The sequence below is a fragment of the Schistocerca americana genome, chromosome 4 (genome assembly GCF_021461395.2).
Source record: "Schistocerca americana isolate TAMUIC-IGC-003095 chromosome 4, iqSchAmer2.1, whole genome shotgun sequence".
Taxonomy (NCBI): Eukaryota; Metazoa; Arthropoda; class Insecta; order Orthoptera; family Acrididae; genus Schistocerca; species Schistocerca americana.
The window spans coordinates 597010098-597026978 of record NC_060122.1 but is presented as its reverse complement, the minus strand read 5'-3'; positions in this window follow the sequence as shown (position 1 = coordinate 597026978).

The following is a 16881-nucleotide window of genomic DNA, read 5'->3' as shown; positions in this document are numbered from 1 at the left end:
TTAATATTTAAAGCATAGGATAGCACATTTATTTCATATTCATAATGTATTGCAGCTGATTAGTTTGGTCACGTGGCAATCCATTTCCACCCGATTGGACGCTGAAACCTCAGGTAGTCTCTCTCAGACCTACCACTAAAGTGCATCAAGTAATTATGGATGAACGTAATGCTAAATTCCTTAAACCTATAGGACACCATGAGCTGCTCTGTCTCATATAATGTAAGGGTACCTATGGTCGCATACACGCCTCCAACTCATAACCTCAATACGTGTAGGTGTATCCTGTCACACACTACACTAAAATAATGGCCAGCTCCAACCTCATAAATACTTCAGGGACGTGTCCTTCACGTCTCAACCACAAACACTGCTCAATTCTATTACACTGCCTTTCCTTGCTACACCAGGTGAGTTTAATCTTACAACTTATCTGCATATTTTTCATAACACTAAGCACTCTCTCTTACTATTTCTTAGTTAGCTCTAATGCATACACTAGGTTTCACTACCACTTCAGATCCTGCTTGTACATGAATTCATATAACTTTTTAAATTACTGTTGGTGGACCATTTCCAATAAAACAACACTTTGTACTTACTATATTACCAGGGTTCTATACATAATTGTTACTCAAATACATTTGTATCTTAATTACATCATACTTCTCTATTGTTTGTCACTATTAGGTCTGTCACATTAGGTATTTTTCTTCACTAATCGGTAGATAGAATGGTTATATAACTCATGACTTGATAGCCATGACAGAACATTTTCATGTCTGGAAAGAAGAGGTCGAAATTTTTGTGGACAGGAAAGAGGAAGAATGAGTGAGACCTGAAAGGGAAAGAAGATCTCACACAGCTGGGACTGCACAGCTGCCACACTGTGTAGAGGTTACAGAACAACCTCCTCCCTACAGCATTCATTAGCTTAATGCTGTATTGATAACCATACCGGAAAATTTAATGTATTTGGAAAGAAAAGGTCGAAATTTTTGATGACAGGAAAGAGGAAGAATGAGTGAGACCTGAAAGGGAAAGAAGATCTCACACAGCTGGGACTGCACAGCTGCCACACTGTGTAGAGGTTACAGAACAACCTCCTCCCTACAGCATTCATTGGTTTATTATTGACTTGATAGTCATAACAGAAAATTTTAGTATTTGGAAAGAAAAGGTCGAAAATTTTAGTGGACAGGAAAGATGAAGAATGAGTGAGACCTGAAATGGAAAGAAGATCTCACACAGCTGGGACTGCACAGCTGCCACACTGTGTAGAGGTTACAGTACAACCTCCTCCCTACAGCATTCATTGGTTTAATGCTGTAAAGAAGAGTTATAACGGAAAATTTTATGTGTTGTAAGAAGATGTCGAAATTTTTGTAGATAGGAAAGATGAAGATTGAGTGAGACCTGAAATGGGAAAGAAGATCTCACACAGCTGGGACTGCACAGCTGCCACACTGTGTAGAGGTTAAAGAACAACCTCCTCCCTACAGCATTCATTGGCTACCTATGAATCTGCCAGGTCGATCTGAAAATACTTTATGATGCCTTTTTAGAACCTGTCTCAGTTCTTCCTTTTGATTGTCTGAAATCTTATAGATTTCCTGCAATTTAGCTTTTATTTTGTCTAAAATAATTGCTTCTTCTTCTTCTTCTGTGTTCAGCTTATTGTTATTAAGATTAACACCTTCGTCCCAATACCTCCTATTTTTCAGAACTCGTATAGGCAGCTCCCAAGTTTCATGATCAGTTACTACATGTTTATCACTAAAAGGTACTATAATTACTCCGGTTATTGGCAAGACCATTTTTAACTGGCTTCTTTCAAAGTCAACAACACTCTGATATTTCGACAAGAAATCTATGCCAATTAAAACCTCAATACTGAGATTGTTTACAATTAAACATGGATGATCAATTAAATTACCATTAATGTTAAAGGGTAGTAAAGCTTCTTGCTTTACCGTTTTTGACACCTTGCCAGTAGCACCAATTATTCTTAGTCCTGATACCCTCATTACAGTAAGTTTGTCTTTACCAGGTAATGCATCAAAGAAGGATTGAGATATTGCACTCACCTCACTTCCACTGTCTAAGAGACAACGTACATTGATACCCAACATATTCACTATTATTATAGGGTGGCTTATTCTAGGTTGTACAGGTGGTTCCTCAGATTCATCTAGTAGTTCCTTTTGGATTTGTCTCCAACTAAAGTGATCAACATCTGTCTTCATTACATTTAGGTCACAGTGTGTAGGGGTTTCCTGAATTACATTTTCAGCTGCCTTTTCCAATCGGTCTATTAATTTTAAATCGAAACACCGCACGACTTCATTACATTTAGTTTGCTGAACATGACCCAAATTACTGTAGTCTGAGCGATTCTGCGCCTCCAGACCGGGCATAACATTAGTTACAGCTAAACCACTTTCACCATTATCGTCGGTTTCCTTCTCAAGTGACAACTGGTCACAGCTACTGGGCTCATCGACCCCAAACAGCCTACCCTCTACATTCCCACTTATCTCCTGTCCTAAATCTATTAGTACATTATCAACATCCTGCACAGGCACTTTAGATAAGAGCACATCATCCTCATCGTAAATATAAGCATGAATTTCTTCTGCTTCTTCACCTGTCAATTCAGTATTTTGTAGCTCGTCCCTATCGTTACACAGCTGCGCCTTCTCTTTCTCTTCCCACTTAGAAAGCGTCTCTAATACGGTATCTATCAAATACTGTGAGTGATCTAATATTTCTGTTGTATCCTTAGATGCTACCGACACTTCATCCATCTGTTCAGTTTGAGTATCCTGATCTGTCTTACCAATTCCCATAACTACTGGCTTAGAAAAAGTAACCGCCTGGTGAGCGCCAGTGTCCTCATAGACGGGAACTAGTTTTCCTGCCTCGGCCTACTACTGTTTCCTTTATTTTCATTATAGTTGACTGGCACAGCATTACTTTCCGTACTGTTGTTTACATGCATATTTCTGTTTGGAACAAAATTATTATCCCTTGGACGCCATTGTTGGTTCTGATAATTATTTCCCCAATTCCTACCTCTCTTAGGATGGCGAACACCTACTGTTCTGATGTTTACATTGCCATTTTGCTTGTTCCTAAAGTTACTATTATTGTTATTGGCATTTCGGTTATTACGTGCTTGCTCCTCATTGGCAGCAACACGTTCTACACGTTCCAAATACTCAATGAAACGATCCAGATTGTCTCTAGGAGCTGATATAATTCTCGTTTGCCAGTACCATGGCAGTTTGGCTTCAAGACCTAGTATAATCATTTCTGGTTTTATCTTTTCCGCCAAATGTGACAAACGTGAAATCCATGACCTAGCAAACTCTTTAATAGATTCCTTGCCTGCATTGAAGCGTTTTCCACTCCAAAACTCTCTTAACACTTCATTTTGCTTATTACTAGACCAATACTCATTAATGAAAGCTGTTTTAAACTCCGCTAATGTTTTACACTTCAACATAACATCAGCTGACCAACGCATGGCGTCACCTGCTAAATGACTTCTAATAAACGAGATTTTCTCTCGTTCAGACCAAGTTGGTGGAATCACATCTTCAAAATCGTTCCAGAAATCTAGCGGATGGATATTTTTATCTGGATCGAACCGCAAGAACTACCGACACCCGATAAAAGCGGCGTTTGCAGCTACAACTTGTAGTACATTACCATTACCAGAAGTTACTGAAGCTACTTTACTCTCAATGTTAGTACTTATATTTTCTACTTTCATTTCAACATTATCTACTCTTTGCACAATATGAGTAGTGTCAGTTTTGATTGCTTCTACTTCTGCTTGACATATGTTTACTTTTATATTAACATCTTTAAATCTATCTGAGCACAGTTCAGACTCCGCCTCGATCTTTTCTGTTAACTTGTGCTCCAGCTTGGCATCTTCCATTTGGAAGTCTTTGCGAACCTCAGCAACTTCGGATTTAACTGTTTTATACATTTCAGAAAACTGTTGAACAACCTTTTTCTTAATATCCTCATGGTTGTAATCAATTTTATAATTCAAACTGTCTAGATCCTCTTTCAACTTATTGCAACCAGCCTTGAAGGTATCGTCCATTACCTCCAATCGTTTATTAAAATTTGTTTGGCTGGCCACAATTCTGTTATTTACCTCAATTATATCCGATTTTAACTCAGCTGTCATACTAGCATTACTGGCTGCCATTTTTGCATTACTGGCAGCTATTGCTTGTAATATAATATTTAAATCAACAGCCCCAGCATCTTTGGGTTGCTCAGTAGCTGGCTTTTTATCACACTCAGGTGACGAAAAACTAGCTCCAATACCAGAATTATCAAAACTAAATGAAACTTCTGATTGATTAGTCATATCTAACTGCTCCTTCTTGAATTCTACCATCTCTGATGACTGTTTCATTTTTAATTCATCAGAGAAACTATCATCCAATAAATTTACAATTTCTACTTTCCGCTTTACTACAGGGGTCTCTATTATTGAATCATTGCCCCTTCGCACACTATTGTCAGGAGACAATACTTCATTTTTCACTTTAACATTACTACCTTCATGCATGTTTATACTTGAAACGTTGTCTGAATTTACAGTTCCCTCAACAGACATAGGTTCTAATTTAAGTTTAAACTCAGTTTCTTTTGGCGGTTCCATCGCCGACAGTCTTTTAGTGCAGGTTAGTAAAATTTTTAACAGTTTTTCACTTAACTTAGTTCCTTCTGCACGACGTATGGCGTTGCCGGCGCGGCGTACCAGGATTCCTGATGCGACGTGGCACGTTGAACTGCAGGCGGCTCTCCGACGGCTGTTGTGTGTTTGCGTGGCCCGCAATTGCAGGCTCTGCGCCGGCTGCTCCAGGGGACGACTGCGGTGCGGCGAGACTTGCTCCTCGCGATGCCGGCAGCACCGCTAGACTCAGTGCCAGCTCCGTCAATCCAGATGCGTTGTTAATCCAATTGCGTCGTCCACATGCACACGTAACACATTCACTGTTTTATACTCAGTTGCGTGTCGCATTTCACTCGCGAATCCGAATAGTTAAAATCACTTTCACTTAGTTGATTTCCCGGCCGATGCACCATATGTGGGGCGGCGGATAAAAGTTTGTAAAAATAAATTATCTACTGTTGACTGTAGAAACACTTCCCGGCCGATGCACCATATGTGGGGCGGCGGATAAAAGTTTGTAAAAATAATTGTAGACTGTAGAAACATTTCCCGGCCGATGCACCATATGTGGGGCGGCGGAATGTATAAGTTTGTAATAATAATTATTCTAATTGCTGGATAAACGCTTGCGTGTTGCATCTATTTCTAGCTTTTAGAATGTTGTTATTGCTGTCTTTTGCCGTTCTCAACACTGGCTCTCTATTTACTCCGTGACCCCCAGAAAGTGATTTAATAAAACTTGGAGCCAGTAAATAGATATCCTAGTGCCCACTTTACCTGAGAATGTTCTTATAGCTGCAGCTTATAGCTCTGAGGAATTAGGAGATTGTCCGGGATTTCTAATCAAAAACGGTTTTCCAAAATAGTTGAGTATATTCTGAAATTCACCGATAAACAACACAAGTATCCCTACAACCTAACTAACAGAACAGTTCAGAGTCTAATGCGCTGATGCAACTATAAATGTCCGAATCAAATGTTAAAAAGAATGCTCGCCATAATTTGATGAAAATACTTCATCAAACGCCACGCAAAATTTTTGGTAGAATGTCTGTCCCGCGACGGCACGTGAAAATACGACAAAACGCAAACTGAAGCTAGATAATAAAAATCATTCCAGAATTAACACTTCACATGAAATGTTTTCATGGTTCCGCGTATCTCTAGTAACTTAATACGGCACCCGAGGCTGTTTGTAGCAGATACACTGATGCGACGCGACTACCGACACAGATGGCATGTCATTCAGCGTCTGGAGAGAACTGGGGCCTTCCTTCCTCGCGTAGTGTTCTTATATATAAAGCCGCGGTGCGGACGGCTGAGGGAACGCCTGATTAAATCCGCTCTCCCGACTAGCCGCTGGGCTAGTAACGCACCACTTCAAGATACATAATAATTTATAGCTTCTTTGGCTGATGGCCGAAGAAGCTCTTAATTTAAACGTGCATTCAGCACGCAGGTAAGTATTAATAATAAAATTTTGACGTGGCTAAGTTAAATACTTTGAGCGAGAGAATTAATCTAATTACCCTGCACGCAGCAGATGAGCTCGGAACTGTCCCTTTTGAGATCCGCTATCGCTATAATTTTATAGGTATTAAAAAGAAACTTTACACATCTTCATAATCATAGCGGACCTCCAACCTATTTAAATCTAAACATCCTAGCCTTATTTACTAGCCTACTTAATCTATCTTGCTTCCTTCAGTTTTGAGATGAAAACCACAAAATCATGAATTTCCACTAAAGTCTTAATTTGTGAAATCCAAAGTACTATTTTTATTAAATCGTTATGAAAGATGAATCTAAATATAAATTTTGAAGTCTCTAGCTCTTTTCTGTTGCGCCAATGATTTTTCCAGAAAAACGTCCAAATCTCGTAAATGGCTGAAGTTATCGAACTGATATTTAACACACATTAATTTAATATTATTTCTGACATGCTAGAAAAGTTTTAGTTCATTTGCTTGATTTTTAAGGTATTGCGCAACATTTATGACGTCAGAGCTAGTTACAGCAGACTGGCTGGCACACGATGGAAACTAATGTGAATTTACTACAGCGTGAGTAGGCTGCTTCCCTACAATCTGTACAAAGAAACAGTTTCTGTCTTAAGTAAATGGCTATATTTATCCCCACTCCAAAGACATTGCCAATATGATCTTTCATCAATGCCATTGAAGAAGCGCTGCTACAATGGCAGGATATCAAGATTTAAGTGAGCTTGAACGTGGTGCTATAGCCGGCGCATGAGTGATGAGACACAGCATCTCTGATGTAGTGATGAAGTGGGGATTTTCCTGTATGAACATTTCACAAGTGTACTGTGAATTTCAGGAGTCTGGTAAAACATCAGATCCCCAACATGGCTGCGGCAGGAAAAAGATCCTGCAAGAAAGGGGCCAATGACAACTGAAGAGAATTGTTCAATGTGACAGAGGTGCAAACCTTCCACAAATTGCTGCAGATTTCAATGCTGGGCTATCAACAAGTGTCAGCGTGCAAACCATTCAGTGAAACATCATTGATATGGGCGTTCAGAGTTGAAGGCCCACTCGTGTACTCTTGATGACTGGGTTCGTCAACACTGACAATAGACTCTTGATGGCTGGAAACATGTTGCCTGGTTGGATGAGTCTTGTTTCAAATTGTATCAAGCGGATGGATGTGTACGAGTATGGAGACAACCTCATGAATCCATGGACCCTGTTTGTCAGCAGGGGACTGTTTGAGCTGGTGGAGGCTCTGTAATAATGCGGGGCATGTGCACTGGGAGTGCTATGGGGCCCCTGATATGACTAGATACGACTCTTGACAGGTGACACATATGTAAGCATCCTGTCGGATCACCTTCATCCATTTGTGTCGATTGTGCTTTCCAACGGATTTGGGCAATTCCAGCAGGACAATGTGACACAACACAGGTCCAGAATTGCTACAGAGTGGCTCCAGGAACACTCTTCTGCATTTAAATATTCCTGCTGGACACAAGAGTCCCCAGACATGAACATTATTGAGCATATATGGGATGCCTTGCAATGTGCTGTTCACCCATTGTACTCTTACGGATTTATGGACAGCCTTGCAGGTTTCATGATGTCAGTTCCCTCCAGCACTACTTCAGACATTAGTTGAGTCCATGCCATGTCTTATTGTGGCAATTCTGCGTTCTCATGGGGCCCTGCAGGATACGAGGCAGGTGTACCAGTTTCTTTGGCTCTTCAGTGTACATTGTCTCAGAAGGTGAAATGCAGCTCCTTCAGTTCTAGTTTGATATTGTTTTCATCATTGATGTGATAGGCCCAGGTGGTTAATGTTTCTAGGGTGGAACACTTCCGAGATGGATGGTGGTGGAATTCAGCATGTAGGTATCAGTTGGTGTGGGTGCATTTCTAGTAGACCTTGCATCCCAATGTACCTATGGCTGTCGTGCACACCTTCATGTGCAAGAGCAGAATCACTCCTTTTCATTCCCGCCTTAACTAAATGTTCCAATGTAAGATGTTAATATGCTAATGGAATTGATGGATCTCTGCTTCACCAAGGTCTTCACCAACATACTGATAGAAGAAGCAATGAATGTCATTCAGGAACAAATACCTCCCAATATCTGAGACTTAGTGCAGTTATGTTTGTCATCAATTTTTTTCACCTGGCATGGTAAATATCATGAGCAAATGGATGGAGTAACAAAATTTGATTGTCTCCCCCAATAATTGAGGACAACTTCATGCAAACATTTGATGAAACTACTTTAAATCCTGTGCAGTTCCACTCTCACTGTTGGCTCTGCTACGTGGATGACATATTAGTCACAGGACCTTTGCCTTTCGCGGGCAAGTGCTTTACCAGCTGAGCTACCCGAACATGACTCACGACCCGTCCTCACAACTTCAATTCTGCCAGTACCTTGTCTCCTACCTTCCAAACTTCACAGAAGCTCTCCTGCGAACCTTGCAGAACTAGCACTCCTGGAAGAAAGGATATTGCAGCGACTTGGCTTAGCCGCAGCCTGGGGGATGTTTCCAGAATGAAATTTTCACTCTGCAGCAGAGTGTGCACTGATATGAAACTTCCTGACAGATTAAAACTGTGTGCTGGACTGAGAATCGAACTCAGGACCTTTGCCTTTCATGGGCAAGTAGGGCACTTGCCCATGAAAGGCATAGGTCTCGAATTCGAGTCTCGGTCTGGCACACAGTTTTAATCTGTCAGGAAGTTTCAGAGTGAGTCTGTTCTTGGACAAGGAGGTCTACAAAACTGCCAAAGGCAACTGGGATCAAGGTTTACCAGGAATGTACCTACATGTCAAATCCCATCATCATCCAGCTCAGAAGTGTTCTATCCTACACATGTTAACCACCTGAGCCCACAATATCATTGAAGAAAGCAATTTCAAACAGGAATTGAAAGAGCTGCATTTCACCTTCTGAGCCAATGTGTTTGACAGGGGCAGGGAAGGGGAGGGATAGTATGGTGAGGGTGGTGGACAGTGAAATGCTATAGATTAGACGGAGGGCAGGGAAGAGGAGGGGAAGCAGCGGAAAAGGAGAGAAAAAAAAGACAGGGTGTGGTGGTGGAATGACAGTTGTTGTAGTGCTGGAATGGGAGCAGGGAAGGTGCTGGATGAGTGACGACAGTGACTAATGAAGGTTGAGGCCAGGAGTGTTACGGGAACATAGGATGTACAGCAGGGAAAGTTCCCACCTGCGCATTCAGAAAAGCTGGTGTTAATGGGAAGGATCCATCTGGCACAGGCTGTGAAGCAGTCATTGAAATGAAGGATATCATGTTTGGCAGCATGTTCAACAACAGGGTGGTCCACTTGTTTCTTGGCCACAGTTTGTTGGTGGCTGTTCATGTGGACAGACAGCTTGATGGTAGTCATACGTACATAGAATGCAGCACAGTGGTTGCAGCTTAGCTTGTAGACCAAATGACTGGTTTCACAGGTAGCCCTGCCATTGATGGGATAGGGGATGTTAGTGACCAGACTGGAGTAGGTGGTGGTAGGTCTATTACAGGAGTATGAGCCATGAGGTAAGGGATTGGGAGCAGGGATTGTGTAATGATGGGCAAGTATATTGTGTAGTTTCGGTGGATGGCAGAATACCACTGTGGGAGGGGTGGGAAAGATAATGGGCAGGACATTTCTCATTTCAGGGCACAACAAGGGGTAACTGAAACCCTGGCGAAGAATGTAATTCAGTTGCTCCAGACCTGGGTGGTACTGAGTAACGAGGGGAATGCTCCTCTGTGGTCAGACGGTGGGACTTTGGGAGGTGGTGGGAGACTGACGTCTGAAGGCATTATGCATTTCATTTAGCATCTCTCTATCTATAGCCCTACACTTTGTTTTACATGTATTATGCAGTAATCTCTGTTTCCTTAGAAGTTTCTTTACAGTGACTGTATACCATGGAGGTTCTTCCCATTATGAACTGTTCTACTGGGCACATGTCTTTCCAGTGCATGGTCAACTATTCTTTTAAACTTGAACCATAGTTCCTGCATGTCCTCCTGCTCTAGTCCCTCACTGAGATGTGACACTACTAATTTTTTATCTAGTTTACTGAACATATTTATCTTTCTGCTTGTTTTAGTTGTCCTTTGTAATTTGGTGATCACTGTTACCACAACTGTCTCATGATCACTTATACCTGCTTCGATGTAGACATCCTCAAAGAGGTCAGGTCTCTTTTTAACCATTATATCCAATATATTTCCATCATGAATGGGGTTCCTAACTATCTGTTCTATGTAGTTTTCAGAGAAGGCATTTGGTAATGTTTCACAGGATGTCTTATCATGCCTACCACTAACAGAACCGTGATTTTCCCAGTTAATTGTTGGATGATTAAAGTCTCCACAGATGATTACAGTATAATTGGGGAACTTATGTACAGGTGAACTGAGGTTTTCTCTGCACTTCTGGGTTACATCAGGAGATGAGTCTGGTGACCGATAGTAGGATTCAATTATCATTTTATGCTCACCCCGTATTCTGAGCCTTGGCCAAACAATCTAAATGCAGCTTCAATTTCTGAACTTGAGTTTCTTCTTGTCTACTGTGACAAATACACCGCCTCAATTACACATTTGCCTATCATTTGAATAAACACTTAAAATTTGCCTAAAAATCTCACTGTTATCAATTTCAGGTATCAACCAGCTTTCTGTACTCTTCATTGCTTTTCATGAGTGCTTCAAACTCTGGCACATTGTTACGAATGCTTCAGCAGTTTACCATTAGTATGTTAATACTCTCACCTGTTGGAGGCATTTCTTTTGATATTACACTGATACTTCTGGGTTTCCTACAACTGGATTGAATGGAGAGTCACCTTATCACAAAAAAAAACCCCTTGTGTGTGCCCCACACGCAGTCAGCTACCTGAGTAGCAGCTTTTGATGTGTGGTGCACACTGACCTATATAGGGGGACCCTACAGCTCTCAACCCTATGGTGCAAGTTCAGGAAATCACAGCCTAGGTTGTCACAGAACTTTGGAAGTCTCTAGTTCAGTCCTTCCACTCTACTTAGAACTAAAGGGCCATGATCAGTGCCAATGGTGCAACTTGTGAGACACGTTGAAACTCCATGCGCAAGTCTTGTCTTCTCAACCTTCTCTGCCAGTCGCTGGAATGACCCAAGAATGACTTTGGAGCCTGGATGACAGGCATCATTTGTTTCAACGTGCAGCACAATCTGCAGTTGGTTGCTCCTGTTCCCCTCAATGCTTGTTGGAATAAGCTCTTCAACATGTTGAATAAGGCCCCCCCCCTCCCCCACAGAGTGCGCCTGGTGCTTTCCTGCCATTTCCCTAAGGGGTACCATCATTTGTCATACATTTGAACTGCCAATGATTAATAGACCCATACCCTTTTGTGTTTGCCTTTTCCTGACACTGGACAAAACATATTTCCCCAAGACAGGTGAAACGAGTCCCACAGGCTCAGTTTCAGTTTCATTGAAAGACAGCACTTCAAACTCGTTGGTTATGGGATTGGTACAACACCCTGAGTCCTCCCTGGTCCCCGTCCAACCTGTACAGGATACAGAGATTTACCACTGATGCACCACTCATAGTTAAGTGGACAAGTAATGACAGAACCCATACTTTCTGTAGAGGAGACAGGATCTACAGGAGAGGATAGTACTTGAGGTACCTCTGGTTCCAGTATAACAGGTACATAACTCTCACACACCAATTTGCAGCAGCTGTCAATTATTTGACAGTAATCAGGGTAATTTCCAGTTGCTTATGAACCTCAACCAACTCATCCTGTGTTTGAGAAGAGCATTCACAGTGGGGCTGTGGTTTGGCTAGTGCAATGTATTACAAGGCAGTGAACAAAGGACTTTAAAATAAAACTAGATTATCTTTCAATCTGTTGAGCTAAAAAGTTGCTAATTCCCTACAATAATTGTAGCAGATACAAAATGACTTTTTAGAAAACACACAAACCTGCGGTAGAAATTACTAGTTTCCTAAAACGTTGTGCTGCTGATTATAGATGTTAGCAAACTCTAAAACTGCATTAATTTATGACAGTTACAGGTGTGTACAAGATACACTGTGAGCATGGTACCACCTACAAGAAGGCTTGCTAGCACTTGCATAGCAAAATATGAGCACTACTTTTGGTTGGGACAACACAATAGATCGGCACTAGTGGAGCATCATTTCAATTGTGCGTAAGTTATCAGGTTTCAAGAAGTATAAATAATTACAAGACAGCTACAAATGTGTACTCTTTAAGTAAAGGAGGCAATTGAAATCCTGAAGCAACCTGACAATGTCTTACCTGACTGCCAGTAATCCCAGTACAACTAGACAAGTGTGATCGCAGGGCAGCAGCATCACTGGACACTGTCTTGAACAGCTAAACAAACTGTGCAGGCACAACAGTTGTTGCTTCTCCACAACTAACAGCAAGATAACATGGTTCCCAGAAACTTGTCACTGATTTGTAGCAGGCTACCAATTGCCAGTCTGACATTAACCAGGCCTGTAGAATTTAACTTGATGGCCATATGACACCATTTGAAATGCAGTATATTGAAGCATGCACTCTCCACCAAAAGTCTATTCCCTGAGGCAAACTACAGCAGTGTGGCAGAAATTTCAGTTATTTTAGGATTTTTAGCATTTTATAAGGTGACGTGACAACACATTATGGATGAGTTTCATGAAATTGACACTGGCCCCAGAAGCCTACGTATTTGAATCAGATTCTTCGCTGTTCCACAATCACTAGCATACCAAACCATTTTTTATCCTAATATGGAAACAACTTTTGCAGACTATCCATGAGCAATGAGGTAATTTGGCATCTACTCTTACATGAAGCATGACATAGTGGTACTTGGTGTAGAATTAATACCAACCCTGTCTTAGGCATAGAGCTTGTATCATAATAAATAAAAACTAATAATTAAAAGGAAAGAATGAAAGGAAATTTGATTGGTAATTGTCCTTTCAATTGCAATGAATAGAGAATCTAAGTACAATTGCATTATTATGAAATGTTCTGCGTGTACGAAATTTTTCCATCACTATGTATACTTTAATTATATTTCTCGTCTTCTGAAAGCTTCTCCTTCTGTTTACAAAAATATGACCATGGACTTCTTTTCCTCCATTTCAATTATAGATGCAGGCAGCTGGCTCCAGGGAACACCAATGCCTCTCAAGATGTTATAAAATGTGAAGGAATTCTTCATAACTTTGTTCTGTTTCACTTTAATAAAAATACTTGATACTGTTATTAAGTCTTCTCTTATTCAGAACCACATATGATACAAAACACTCATAGCCCATCATACTCCGAGCAGTACAGCTTAACGAAACTTCTATATGTGAGAGAGTGAAACAAAATAATGTACGAAAAAGCTTATAGTCATGGGAGACATGAACACAGACCTTCTAAGAGATGCTCCCTCTGCAATGAACCTAAGAAGATTGTTTAGTTGCAATAGCATGAACATTCTTCCATTGCAACCTACGCACCATACGGCACACAGTCATACTCTTATAGAAGTAATCGCAATGAAAAAGACTGACAAAGTAAGAGATGTTGGTCAAACCTTGGCCCCAGGCCTCTCACCCCCTGTGAGCCCGGGGGTTAGAATAGGCCCAAGGAATTTCTGCCTGTCATAAGAGGTGACTAAAAGGAGTCTCATGCCTTTCGGCCCTTATGTGATGGTCCTCTGTAGGGTTTGACCTCCATTTCTCAAAATTTTCCTGAAGAGCGAGCCAATCGGTGAAGGGCGCTTTACGTGGTGCATCATGTCCATCATGCATTGAAATCTTTAGCCCAATTTTTTGTCGTGGCATTGCAGTCCTGCTCATCCTCCATCTCTTGAGCGAGGACACCTTCCTGGGTGCATTTTCCTCCACCCAATATGCAGTGTCGTTTTCTGTGCCGACGATGACCATGGAATTCTTTGCACCTCATATCGAGCACGGTAGCCAGTCTGTTGTGGTGGGGCCGCCATGTTCCCTGTTGGTTGTAGCCCCCTGACTACACAGGGATCGCTGTGTTGATGCTTGCGCTGTTAACTCCCCACGCACGCCAAGGAGTAGATGCTCGTCACCTTGGGGCATTGGGACTCCTGGCAATGGCCATCCTGCCAGGGGGCATTTGCTGCAGCTGGGTGGTGCCCTTGGAGAGGGCCCCGTGTCGGAATGGGTGGCATCACGGTGGATGACACGTGATGAAGCGTACTATGTCGTCACTTGCTGGTGATCAAATGCCAGCAATCTCTAAGGGTTCCAAGTCTCAGTACAATGCAAGGAAGTATGGCCACACCATGGGAGGAATGCCAGGCTAAGGGTGGCAGCTAACCTTATTCGCCCCGGTACCTCGTATGTACGAGAGCTGATGGGAACTCCTTTGTATTGATGAAGCCTCGGTTTTTTGTAGAGCATTTAGAGGACAAGTTTGAGGAGGTGGAGGGCTTGTCCAAAATGCAGTCAGAGTCAGTCTTGATAAAAATGGTGTCCTCTGGCCAGTCATGGGCATTACTCGCTTGTGACAAGCTGGGGGGATGTTTCTGTTACCATCACACCTCATAAGAGCTTAAGTATGGTCCAGGGTATTACATTCCACAGGGACCCTCTTTTGCAGTCTGACAACGAGCCGCACGCCAACTTAGAGTGACAAGGTGTTTATTTCATCTGGCACATCCATCGGGGTCCGAGGGTTAATCAGGTTGCCATCGCTGCTTTCATCTTGGCATTCAAGGGTGACACATTCCCCGAGAAGGTCAAAGTGATGGTGTACCGCTGTTATGTCAAGCCATATATTCCTCTCCCAACGCGATACTTTAAGTGCTGGAAGTTCGGCCATATGTCTTCCCACTGTACTTCCAGCATCACATGTCGAGATTGTGGATGTCCATCCTATCCTAATACCCAATGTGCCCTGCCTCCCATCTGTGTCAACTGCAGAGAGCATCATTCCCCTTGCTCACCAGACAGCAGGATTTTACAGTGAGAAAGGAAAATCATGGAATACAAGACCCTGGAACGACTGACCTACACTGAGGCCAAGAGGAAGTTTGAGTGCCTACATCCTGTGGCTATGACCTCCTCTTATGCTGCCACTACGAGAACAGTTGTAGCCCAATCAGTTCTGCGAGTTCCAGTCGGCTCTCAGAGTCAGAAGACTACACCTGCCCCCTTGATGGTGGTTGGGGGGTGGGGGGCACTTCCCTACCTGTTGCTCCCACACCACCTACCTCGGGAGCACTGTTCCCCCAACCACACCACAGCTGGAGAAGCAAAGGTCTTCTTTGGCTCCTCTCACTAGGAAGGGGTCCCCTGGGTCACTCCCTTCCCAGGTTTCTCCTACTGGGAAAGATGACATCCATCAGTGGCTGAAGTGCCCAAAAGCAGCTGGTCATAGGGCTTCACGATCATCCACAGTCCTGGAGACTGAATTAGTGAAGCCCTCCCAGCCAGAGAAACCCAAAGATCAGCGAGAGAAATCCAGAAAGAAGACCCCCAAGACCAAGGGAATTGCAGTGGCACCCACACCACCGCTGCCTACAAGCTCTGCGTCTGAGGATGAGATGAAGATTCTGGCATCCGCTGAGGACGTAGATCTCACTAGACCCTCAGACACAATGGATGTAACCTGTTCATGAAATAAGTTGGTGGCAGCAGGTGACCCTGAGACTGCCTCATTGAGTGTTTCATGCCTTCCCAGTCTCATGATCATGTCATCCTCCAGTGGAATTGCTACGGTTTTTTCCACCACCTGGCTGAACTACAGCAGCTTTTACACCTCCTTTCTGCATTGCCCTCTAGGAAACCTGGTTCCTGGCAATGCGGACCCCTGCCCTTCGCGGCTACCGGGGATATTACAAAAACCGTAGCGAATATAATAGTGTCAGGTGGAGTTTGCATTTATGTTCTGAACTCGGTTTGTAGTGAACCCGTGCCCCTTCAAACTCCTCTTGAAGCTGTGGCTGTCAGGATACAGACGGCACAGGAAGTAACTGTCTGCAACATATATCTCCCTCAAGATGGTGTGGTACCCCTGAACGTTTTGGCTGTACTGATTGATGAACTCCTTTAACCTTTCCCACTTTTGGGAGATTTTAACGCCCATAAGCCCTTGTAGGGTAGCACTATGCTTACTGGCTGTGGCAGAGATGATGAAAGTTTACTGCGCCATCTCAACCTGTGCCTCTTAAATACTGGAGCCGCCACACATTTGAGTGCAGCTCATGGTAGTTGCTCAGCCATTGAGTTATCAATTTGCAGCCCAGAACTCCTCCCATCTGTCCACTGGAGAGCACATGATGGCCTGTGTGGTAGTGACCACTTCCCCATCTTCCTGTCATTCCCCCGGTGTCATGCCCATGGACGCTTGCCCAGATGGGCTTTAAACAAGGAAACAAGGCAGACTGGGTAGCCTTCACTTTTGCTGTCACTGTTGAATCTCCCCCACGTGATGCCTTCGATGTTGTGAATGAGCGGATCACTACCACAATAATTTCTGCTGCAGAAAACGCGATCCCTCGTTCTCTAGGGTGCCCCCTGCGAAAGACAGTCCCTTGGTGGTCGCTGGAAGTCACTGAGGCAATTAAAGAGTGTCAGTGGGCTCTACAGCGATATAAGTGCCACCCTTCCCTAGAGCACCTAGTAGCCTTTAAGTAGCTTC